The sequence below is a fragment of the Hibiscus syriacus genome, unplaced genomic scaffold (genome assembly GCF_006381635.1).
Source record: "Hibiscus syriacus cultivar Baekdansim isolate YM2019G1 unplaced genomic scaffold, ASM638163v2 tig00012370_pilon, whole genome shotgun sequence".
Classification (NCBI taxonomy): domain Eukaryota; kingdom Viridiplantae; phylum Streptophyta; class Magnoliopsida; order Malvales; family Malvaceae; genus Hibiscus; species Hibiscus syriacus.
The window spans coordinates 662512-673551 of record NW_024062270.1 but is presented as its reverse complement, the minus strand read 5'-3'; the positions used below and the strand labels follow the sequence as shown (position 1 = coordinate 673551).

The 11040-nt window shown below is 29.0% G+C and overlaps 1 pseudogene; it reads left to right on the top strand.

The window, feature by feature from the left end:
- Positions 1-6457: 6457 nt before the first annotated feature.
- LOC120205201 lies at positions 6458-6857 on the top strand (annotated as a pseudogene).
- The last annotated feature ends 4183 nt before the right edge of the window (positions 6858-11040 follow it).

The following is an 11040-nucleotide window of genomic DNA, read 5'->3' as shown; positions in this document are numbered from 1 at the left end:
TTGGGAGTTGTTTAAGCACAAACAAAAACAAGGTGCCTTGATTCGGACTTGTTTGGGAAAGATTGGTCATTCTTCGACATTCTTTTATTTCATGGTTGGTGGTGCAAAACAGTCTGCTAACAAAGAATAGAATGATAAGTTGGTGTCGTCAAGTTGACCCTCGACGCCTGTCATGTCAGGATAGTTTAGAGATGCGAAATCGTTTATTTGTTGAGTGCTATTATTCTGAACAGGTGTCAGGTTTCATTCTTCAATCTTGTGGGTGTTCCTTTACTCGCAGCTGTTGGGAGGGATTTGATTGAGTGGCTGCAGAAGTTTGACAAGAGGATGTCTTTATGAACTATTGTCGTTCGTATAGCTTGCAGTGCTTTTAATCACTACATTTGGCAAGAGAAGAATGATAGTCAACATGACAAGGGTACACGTCAGTGTTCTGCCATTTTTTCGCAGATAAAGAATAATACTAGATCAAGGCTTGTAGGACAGTAGAGTCTCTAATTCAGATTTTTTTTTTTTGGCTTACTACATGGGGATTATAGTTTGAAACTCTATTCGTTATTTTTTTGTTCTTTTGAGCTAGTTATGGAGTTTCTCTTGGGGTGATGGTTGTGTGGGGTTATATTTTATTTGTAATGTTGGTTATTTTGGATGAATAAAAAAAATTATCTAAAAAAATTAGGGTTGTAAACGAACCAAACGTTTAGCGAACCGTTCGACGAGAAATTCGTTTATTTATTAAACGAACGAACATGAACAATATTTTGTGTTCGTTTAATTAAATGAACGAACACGAATAGAGGGCTCGTTCGTGAACGTTCGTTTTATGTTTGTTTGTTTATGTATGTTCATTTATGTTTAGCCCAATATCTCTATACACATTTAAAATATTAAAGCCCAATAAATTTTAAATTGATACCTATAAATATTTTAAAATTCAATTAATTTTAAATACAAATAAACAAAGCCCAAAACAATTAAATAAAATATTATCCTAAAATTATTAGGAAATAAAAAAATTCTATTTTCATTTATGTTTGTTTATGTTCGCTTGTGTTCGTTCATTTGTGTTCGTTTATCATTTAAATGAACGAACATGAACACGAACAATAAATTTTTTGTTTGTTTATGTTCGTGTTCGTTCATTTGTTCAGTTAAAATTAAACAAATGAACATGAATATACTCCCATTCGTGTTCGTTTACCCGCCTAAAAAATATATTGTCTCCATGATTCAAATCTAAATTTCTCCTTGAGAATGTAATGTGTTTTATCACCAAATCTAATACTTATTGGTTCCATGCAAATATATTTAGAAGTATTCATTTTTTTAACCAACAATCGGTTGATATAGTGGGATGAGTGAATATATTCCTTACGTAAAATCAGGGATTCGAATCCTAGCGTTTGTGCATGGAATTAAAATTAAATATTAAAGAGAAATTAAATTGTTTAACTTCAAAAACAATAGTGACATATTGAATATTTAAGCCTCACGAATGGGATCAAGAGTTAATATTAAAACACACAGGGGCCTAAAAAGTCATTATACCTTAAAAGTTGAACGTCACTCCTTCATGCATATTTGTTGAGGTTTGTCTCTTTTACATGAATCTTAAGAGTTAATATTAAGTTCACGTATTTTAAAATTTCATTAATTCATCTATTTGATCGATATTAACTACTAAAATGGGAAGATTAAATTACATGAATCTTAAGACCAGACCGGCTGGTTCAACCGGTTCAACCGGGAACTGTTGCTTAGTCCGGTTCAATCTAAACCGATTGAACCGCTATTAGTGAACCGGTCAGAACTGTTGAACCGTTCGAACCGGACCGGCTGAAAACCGGGAAAAACCGAGATTTTTGTTTAAAAAAAAAATTAAACCAAACAACGTTGTTTGTTAAACGAGCCAAGTCGAACTCGAGTATTGCTGAGCTCGACTCGAACTTGAAAACTTTAAAAGTAAGCTCAACTCAACTCAAACTCACAAGCTAAAAATTATCAAGTTCAACTCAAACTGGAAATATAATATTGAAACTTGAACTCAAAAAGGCTTGAACTCAAAAAAAATTAGAAGTTCAATTGAAGCCTAAAATTCGAGCTTGATTGAAGTGAAAGAATAGTTCACTCAATGCTCACCAAAAGGCTCCATGATTTTGAATGCCAAATTACCTCTATTATTTATAGAAGTTAGTTGTGATGCGCTTCTATGTTTCTTAGCAATGTGAGATTGTTTTGTTCTTATATTTTTACTCTTTAGACTTTTGGGATGCTCTTCTATGTTTCTTAGCCATGTGGGATTGTTTTTTAAAAAAATTAAACCAAACAATATCATTTTGTTATGATTTTTTAACTCCAAATTTATTTTTTAATTATAGTTATATAATTATATTTATTATTTAATATGTTTACCTTAAATATTATGTTGTAGTTTATTTGAATCATTTTGTTTCACTTGATTTTATGGTTTTTAACTTATATATGTTTTAAATATTTTTGGTATTTTTATTTAATTTTTTAAATAATTATGACGTCGTCCGGTTCTTCCGACCTGTCGGACCGATTCGACCGATTGAACCAGTAAATCGGTAACATAACCGGTTCGCTAACCGATCCGATTCTGAAAACCATACTAATAACCACAATCTTTTAATTGACTTTTTTCTGGGTGTTATTGGAGTAAGAATCAATCAAAAAATAGGGCCATGGCTAAACTTTCTGTACTTAAATTTTCAAAGGAAATTGCATTGAAACTTCCTCTTGTCCTGAAAGATAAAACAAAAATCCCAATGGAAAAGTTACCTCCATGTGATTTGATTTCTCCTTCCCTCCCTCTCTATTGAAAACCACATTTTAGATTTCACAATTAAAATATAAATGTCGTTTTTCTTTATTGTCAGGTTAAATTTAATGGAAAATATTAAATATATGCTAATGATTATTAAATCGAATGTGTAGTCCACATCACATCACTATCATTTCTTCTCTTTAATTTTTTGTTTGGATTTTCAATATTAATATTTCATATTTTTTTTTTCCAAAAGAGAGGAAACAATGAATTTTGAGATACCGAAATGTGTACTTGTCGTTAGGAATGGAGCTCAGGAAAGAGGAGTATGAAATAGATACGTACAACTAAACATCCACGCCAAGCCCATGTCATGATGATGCGTAGCAGATTAGCACATGCAGGACATCCCACAGGACTTCAATAGGTACAAAAAGGATCTCACTTTGTATGTAGATTTATATTAATATATTGTTGTTGTATAAATGCAGCGCCGTGAAAAGGTTTTCGGTGTCCTGTATAAATTTTTAAAAAAGATTTTTTATTTTTTTAGATATATTCGATTTTTGGGGTAACAATAGTGATGTTTTCTTGACAAAAGCCGCGATAGATCTATCTATAATGGCGTTTTATCAATAAAACCGTAATAATAGTGGCGTTTTTTTTAAAACGTCGCAATAGATCTATCTATAGTGACGTTTATTGGAAAAACGCCACTATAGTTTTTTGGAGCCTTTTTTAGGGGCCCTGCGCGGTCGCGCAGTTTGCGCCGCCCCAGCCACGGCCCTGTATAAATGTATACATAGTTAATTATCTCTAAAAATTTTAAGTACGAATAATTATGTTCCTAAAGTTTTTCAATTGTTGTTGTCAGTCAATCATCGATTGTCATCATTCACCATTTGCAATAAGATAATATCAAAACATTTATATTTTACCCGTTTTTAAAATTATATTTTCATGAAACTCACTAAAAATTGATAAAGATTCATCTAAAGATTCAATTTTCTAATATTTGATGTTTTCCAACAGTCATTCGGTGAGGTTAGTTTCGAGATATGTTGTTTTTATTTTTGGAAGATTATTTCTCCTTATTATAATTCTTGAAATAACACCTCGAACCCTTCACATTTTATAAAGCCCCTAAACTCTAAAAATGTATTTTTATTTAATTTTTTTAAAGAGGTTTTGAGAAAAATCTAAATCAATCGAATTGCAGAGAACGATAAAATGAGTTTATCGATGTCTAGAGTGTTCAGAAAAGATGTCAAAGAATCAAAATCTTATCAAAACGAAAATATAAAAGCGATAAGATCAAAATAGTTTTCGTACGTTGTTTGGACTTATTTCCCATCGAACATGCATGATATTGTATATCCTTTTGTTTTATTTTTAAATAACTTAATTATTTATGGTTTTAAAACAAATGATTTTATCTTTTTAATATTTTAGAATAATTATAAGATATATTTGATCAGATTTTTTTTAATTTATTGAACGTACACCTTATGAAAATAATATTTATCTAAAAAACAATATTTATTTTTATTACTCAAATTGATGAGTTGAAATTCTAAATTAGGAGCTTAAAAACACCTTCAAGCATGTCACATTAATTAGACTTGAACAATCATCCACCACTGTCATAGAGACATGTAGTTTACCCATATGGATCACCCTAGAGGAAAGAATCAAAGAAATATGGGTATATATCAATGTCAATCTTTGTTTAAAATTTATAAAAAAAGACGTATGTGTTTATTGCTTATCATAATAAATTCAAGTTCACATACAAAAGTAAATTTATTTTGGATGAGAGTTTAAAAATCAAAGACGTATGTTGTTCGATTTTCGGTGAGACGTTATAACTCGAGTCGGGTTTTTCTAGAATTTAAAGTTATTTTGAATGTAACGACGATAGATGTAGCTAGACCAACAAAGATTTGATTTCGGAGATAGACTTGGAAGTTTTGATTAACCTAAAAGAAGAGTTAGCTGCAAGTGTTGTGCCTTGTTGACTGTAACCGACATACATCACGAAGGGAAAGTTTTATTTCGATGATCAATCAAAATTGAGGCTAAGCAAAACTTGAGGTTATTTCATATTTATTTAATTCTTCTACTTTATTTATTTTCTCATTATTATTATTTATTTAATATTTATTTATTTATTTTATTCATTTGTTTTCATTAATTTTAATCCCCTTTTTATTTTTTTTGCCTTTAACTCAATCCGAGAAACAACATTATTAAACTTCCCCGTCCCTGTGAATCGATCCTATTTCTTTATATTACGTACTTTATTTATTTATTTATTTATTTGAGAATTAAAAATTATTTTTATTTGGTAAAGTAGACGATTGTCAATTTTGTTAATAATTAGCTAGTTTAATAAGATGAGGTAAAATAAAGTTAAAAATTTAAGTTTTGATATTATGATTAAAGTAAAACAAATTGAGGATGTCGCTCTATGATAACCTGTACCGATAACAAGAAGTTTTATGTCGTTGGTTGAATATTTTGTTAGATTAGAATGTTGAGTTTCCTTTGTCTTAAGCATGGTGTTGAGTGCTAGCTTTTTGGCGACCGTTTGATTCTCTGTTATGTTTCAGATCTGATTTTCATTTTAATTGCATGTTTGTTCTTTCCCCGATTGTGTTTTACTATTTTCATTTATTTAAGTTTAGGTATATTTTTAACGAGACATACAATTTAAATTAATTTAATAAAATATTATTTAATCTTAATTAATTGATTAATAAATAATAATAATACGAATTAAACAACTAATGAATATAATACAGGTAACTATAATAAAAATCTGACAAATACTCGAGTGAAAATACTACTCGCCCCAGCCTACTCAGGTCCACCTATATAAACAAATGAAATCAATAAATAGGTAGGGAACACGTGTGTGGAAAATCTCCTAGTAAATCAAAAACATATAGTCTATGAACCCTAAAATGAAATAATTGGTATCTATAACTCCAATGACTCGAATATACCCTAACAACAGAACAAATGGCATAGAAAACAAGGTATAAGCAATGATTAACAAGCAATGATTAACAAGCAACGATTACCGTAAGATTCTATGGTGAAGGGATAAATTTAAAGTTATAAAATTTTAAAAATATAAAAATATATTTTTAATAAAAATACATAAAATTTTAATTTTATAATAATTTTAAATTTTTAAGGAGACGACTAATCTCACCAACACTGACCGGATCAATCTCTAGGTACAAGTGTAAATGTATGTTCAACTTTGTAAACATATACACATATCTCATGCAACTTCCACGAAGTAGGGTCTTCAATGTTAGCTTCATGCCAACGTACTTGAAAGGTGCATGAAGTTCACTGTTTCACCATATATATAAACTTTATCTTATTATTTGTACATTTAGTTATCTTAGAAGTAACGTTAGATCAAAAAATTTAAATTACGACATCAGAACCAAAAGATATGCGAAAAATTTTAAAATATTAATTATCCTTTTTTACAAAATAGGAGCATTAAGTTTATTTTTGATATATTTTATATAAAATTTATAAAAGATCTTTTGTCTAAAAATTTTGGGCTCCACACATGCTTCAAAAGCCACTCACTCTTTCCTGGAAAAAACCCTTGAAAATGGTCCTTTATATAATCCCCAAATCCCTTCCCTCTAGCTTTGCTCCAACCAACAAAAGCAAGGGGAAGGCCTATCACAATAACATATGGAAATGGTGGTGGACGAGGTCGATTTCGAGGATTACTTTCCGTCGATGGTGAGCGAATGGGGGCGGAAGGGTTCATAATGGAGCTTTGCAATGGGTTCAGGCTGCTGATGGATGGCGACCGAGGGCTGATTACGTTCGAGAGCTTGAAGAGAACAGCGTCGTGCTCGGATTGGACGATATAAGAGACGATGAGCTCGTTTGCATGCTGAGTGAAGGTGATCTGGATGGCGATGGAGCGTTGAACCAGGTTGAGTTTTTTGTATTCTCATGTTTAGGTTAAGCCCCCGGTTACTGCATAACATGGCTCCAGCCATTTGTTGAAGAATATGATGTTATTTGAATATATATATATATATATATATATATATATATATATATATCGTAAAAATATTGTTACTTTTTCTTCTTTCTTTCATCTAAATTGTGTTTTGAGGGCAAATGATCAACAATAAAGAGTGTATGGAAAAATAAGAAATAAAGTAACATCTTAATTCCAAAACCTTTTCTTTTAATTTCAATATTATGTTTTTTCGGTGTTCATTATTTATGTATTATTATTGGAGATTTGGTGTACTCCAAAAATTTATGTTAATAAAAAGGAAAAAGAAAACAATTAAAAATATTGAAAATTGCAACTTTTCTTTCCTACTTTCATCTATAACTAAATTTATAGGTTTGGTTAATGGGTGGGATAAGCTTGAAATATTTTCAATTAATAGCATTACAATTGATCAATGGGGTTGAAGAATGTCTAGGAAGAAATAGGAAAAATCAACTCTTTGTGTCCTTTTTTTATCTCCCTCTTGCTTTTTGATTTTCATTATCCAATCAAATTTAATGTTGAATTAAAAACTTTATATGTTGACATTTAAGATTTTATTATGAATTTTATACATTAATGAAAAAAATCATTATATTAGTCTTCTCTAAAATAATCTAATTCAATAATTGTTTATAGATTTTGTTTGAAAATATAGATTTTTCATATTTTTAAAATTTTGAAAAGTTGCTCAAATAGTCACGTATAATTAATTAAACATGCGATTAATGATTTATTGTTGTTGGGATGGTTAAGTGATTGTTAATTAGTTAAACAATTTATTAATCGATTTAATAGTTATATTTTCGGTTACATTGTTAATTTTGGTTATTAGTTTAAGATATAAATTGTATATATTGATATTTTATTAAATGAAAGACTTACGCTCTAATTCTTAAAAATACATCATCTTCTCTTTAAATTCTCTTACAGTCTTAATTTCTTTAGTGATTATTGTTTTATTACAAGGTATCAGAGCATTCTTCATCATGATTGATTTATTTATTACATTGTAGGTAAGAGAGAATTTGATTGTACAATATTCTTTTCATCATAGTAACCTTAGTTTTTTTCAATAAGAGAATTATTGTTTAGATTATTCTAATTATTTATTAGATAAACAAAATATGTTATCGACAATCAAGGATCATCAAAATGAGAAGTTTGTGGATGGTTCAATATTGATTCTTCCTCAATTTACAATCCATAATCTTGGAAAATATGTTAAGAAAGAAGTTATATGTTATTTATATCTAATGAAATTGTGTACTGACATCATGACTTTTGTCTACGGTAAATCTGCACCTCTTATCAAACTTATTGGTGCTAAAATATATGTTTTGATTTGATATGCATTGCAATGTTTATTGATGATAATTATCAAAGATCCCTAATTTCTTTTTCAAAGACTAGAGTCTATACAAAACTTGTACAAAGCACTATAGATTTTATGGCATTTCAATTGTGTCTAAGACTCGATTAAATGACTAAGAACATAATTATAAAATATTAAAGTTCGTCTTAATCAATTTATGATAGATTTTCAGAAAGATCACATTATCATAAAGTGAAAACACATAGTTTAGTTTAATCCGATTTTATACATTAAACTCCAACTTCACATAACACATGATCATCTAATAATCAAAGCATGACATAAAATATTCAAAATTATCATAACATCATATCAACTTATTGAAACTTATCAAATTAACAAGAGAAAATAACCTCAGTGACCGAAAATTCCTTATAATATACGATTTTGACCAACTTTTTTTTTGATTTGCCAAAATGACCAACAAAATCGCAATGCGATCTCTAAATCGCAACGCGATCTCCAGTATCGCAAATCAGTTTCCATATTCGCAACGCGATTTTGACTATCGCGTTGCGATTTTGTACGATTTTGTAAAATCGCAATGCGAATATGTAAATCGCAACACGATTCTGACTATCGCAACGCGATAATACATAATCGCAACGCGATTCTGACTATTGCAACGCGATAATATAAAATCGCAATGCGATTTTCAAAGCACCATTAGTATCGCAACGCGTATTTTATTTTCAAATTCTAAATACGAATATTAATACACCGGTAATCGCAACTCTTAACCTAAAACCCTAAATCATAACTCAATCACATCTCCATTCTCACTCTCTATGGCGACATCCGCCCCCATCTCCGACGAAATCTGTCCCCATCTCCGGCGAAATCCGTCTATCTCCATCTCTCAGAGCCACCCTCACAATCATTCACGATCAGAAATGGAAAATCAACCAAATCAACCGCTGATGGTTAGTTTTTTTAATTATTTTTATTTTGAAATTTTTGGATTATTATTAGGTTTTTCATATTGAAATTGATGATAAGTTTACTGGTAATTGCAATAATAGATTAACCATTTCACTTAGATTGCTTATTAAATTCATTCGATTGCTGCCAATACTGCTAAATTGTTTAGTCTTTAACCCTGTAAAGTTAATATTTGTCTTTGTTTTGTCTTTTGGTTGAAGTAATGCAATTCATTCAAGTTTCAATTTTAGATAATGACTATTTGAAACCGAGGATCGCAACGCGAAATGAAAATCGCAACGATAGTCAAATTCGCGTTGCGATTTTCATTTCGCGTTGCGATAGTCAAATTCGCGTTGCGATAGTCATTTTCATTATCCAATCAAATTTAATGTTGAAATAAAAACTTTATATGTTGAAATTTAAGATTTTATTATGAATTTTATACTTTAATGAAAAAAATCATTATATTAGTATTCTCTAAAATAATCTAATTCAATAATTGTTTATAGATTTTGTTTGAAAATATAGATTTTGTTTGAAAATATAGATTTTTCATATTTTTAAAATTTTGAAAAGTTGCTCAAATAGTCACGTATAATTAATTAAACATGCGATTAATGATTTATTGTTGTTGGGATGGTTAAGTGATTGTTAATTAGTTAAACAATTTATTAATTGATTTAATAGTTATATTTTCGGTTACATTGTTAATTTTGGTTATTAGTTTAAGATATAAAATTGTATATATTGATATTTTATTAAATGAAAGACTTACGCTCTAATTCTTAAAAATACATCATCTTCTCTTTAAATTCTCTTAGTCTTAACTTCTTAAGTGATTATTGTTTTTATTACAAGGTATCAGCATTCTTCTCATCATGATTGATTTATTTATTATTGTAGGTAAGAGAGAATTTGATTGTACAATATTCTTTTCAATCATAAATAACCTTAGTTTTTTCAATAAGAGGATTATTGTTTAGATTATTCTAATTATTTATTAGAAACAACATGTTATCGACAATCAAGGATCATCAAAATGAGAAGTTTGTGGATGGTTCAATATTGATTCTTCCTCAATTTACAATCCATAATCTTGGAAAATATGTTAAGAAAAAGTTCTATGTTATTTATACTAATGAAATTGTATTGACATCATGACTTTTGTCTACGTCTGCACCTTTTTATCAAACTTATTGGTGCTAAAATATGTTTTGATTTGATGTGCATTGCAATGTTTATTTGAATAATTTACCACAAAAATAATGTATTTACATTGAAAATGTGAGAACATACCTTAAGATTTTGATGATAATTATCAAAGATCCCTAAATTTTTTTTCAAATACTAGAGTCTATACAAAACTTGTACAAAGCACTATAGATTTTATGGTATTTCAATTGTGTCTAAGACTCGATTAAATGACTAAGAACATAATTATAAAATATTAAAGTTCGTCTTAATCAATTATGATAGATTTTTCAGAAAGATCACATTATCATAAAGTGAAACACATAGTTTAGTTAATCCGATTTTATACATTAAACTCAACTTCACATAACACATGATCATCTAATAATCAAAGCATGACATAAAATATTCAAAATTATCATAACATCATATCAACTTATTGAAACTTATCAAATTAACAAAATTACCATACAAAGTTATCTATGAGAGTTAAAGCATATAATTTATCATACTTACATATAACAACTTTTAATGTTAGCATACTTATTCATCAGAATCCACTATTTGAGGTTATTAGGTTAGTGGGTCAATCATAAATTTTATCCCTTCATTTCTCTCTTGTTTCCACTTAGGTATTAAAACTTTAATGTTCACACTTTAGCTTCTGAACTTTCAATCTTTATATTTAATCCTTAACAATCAACCGAATCAAAT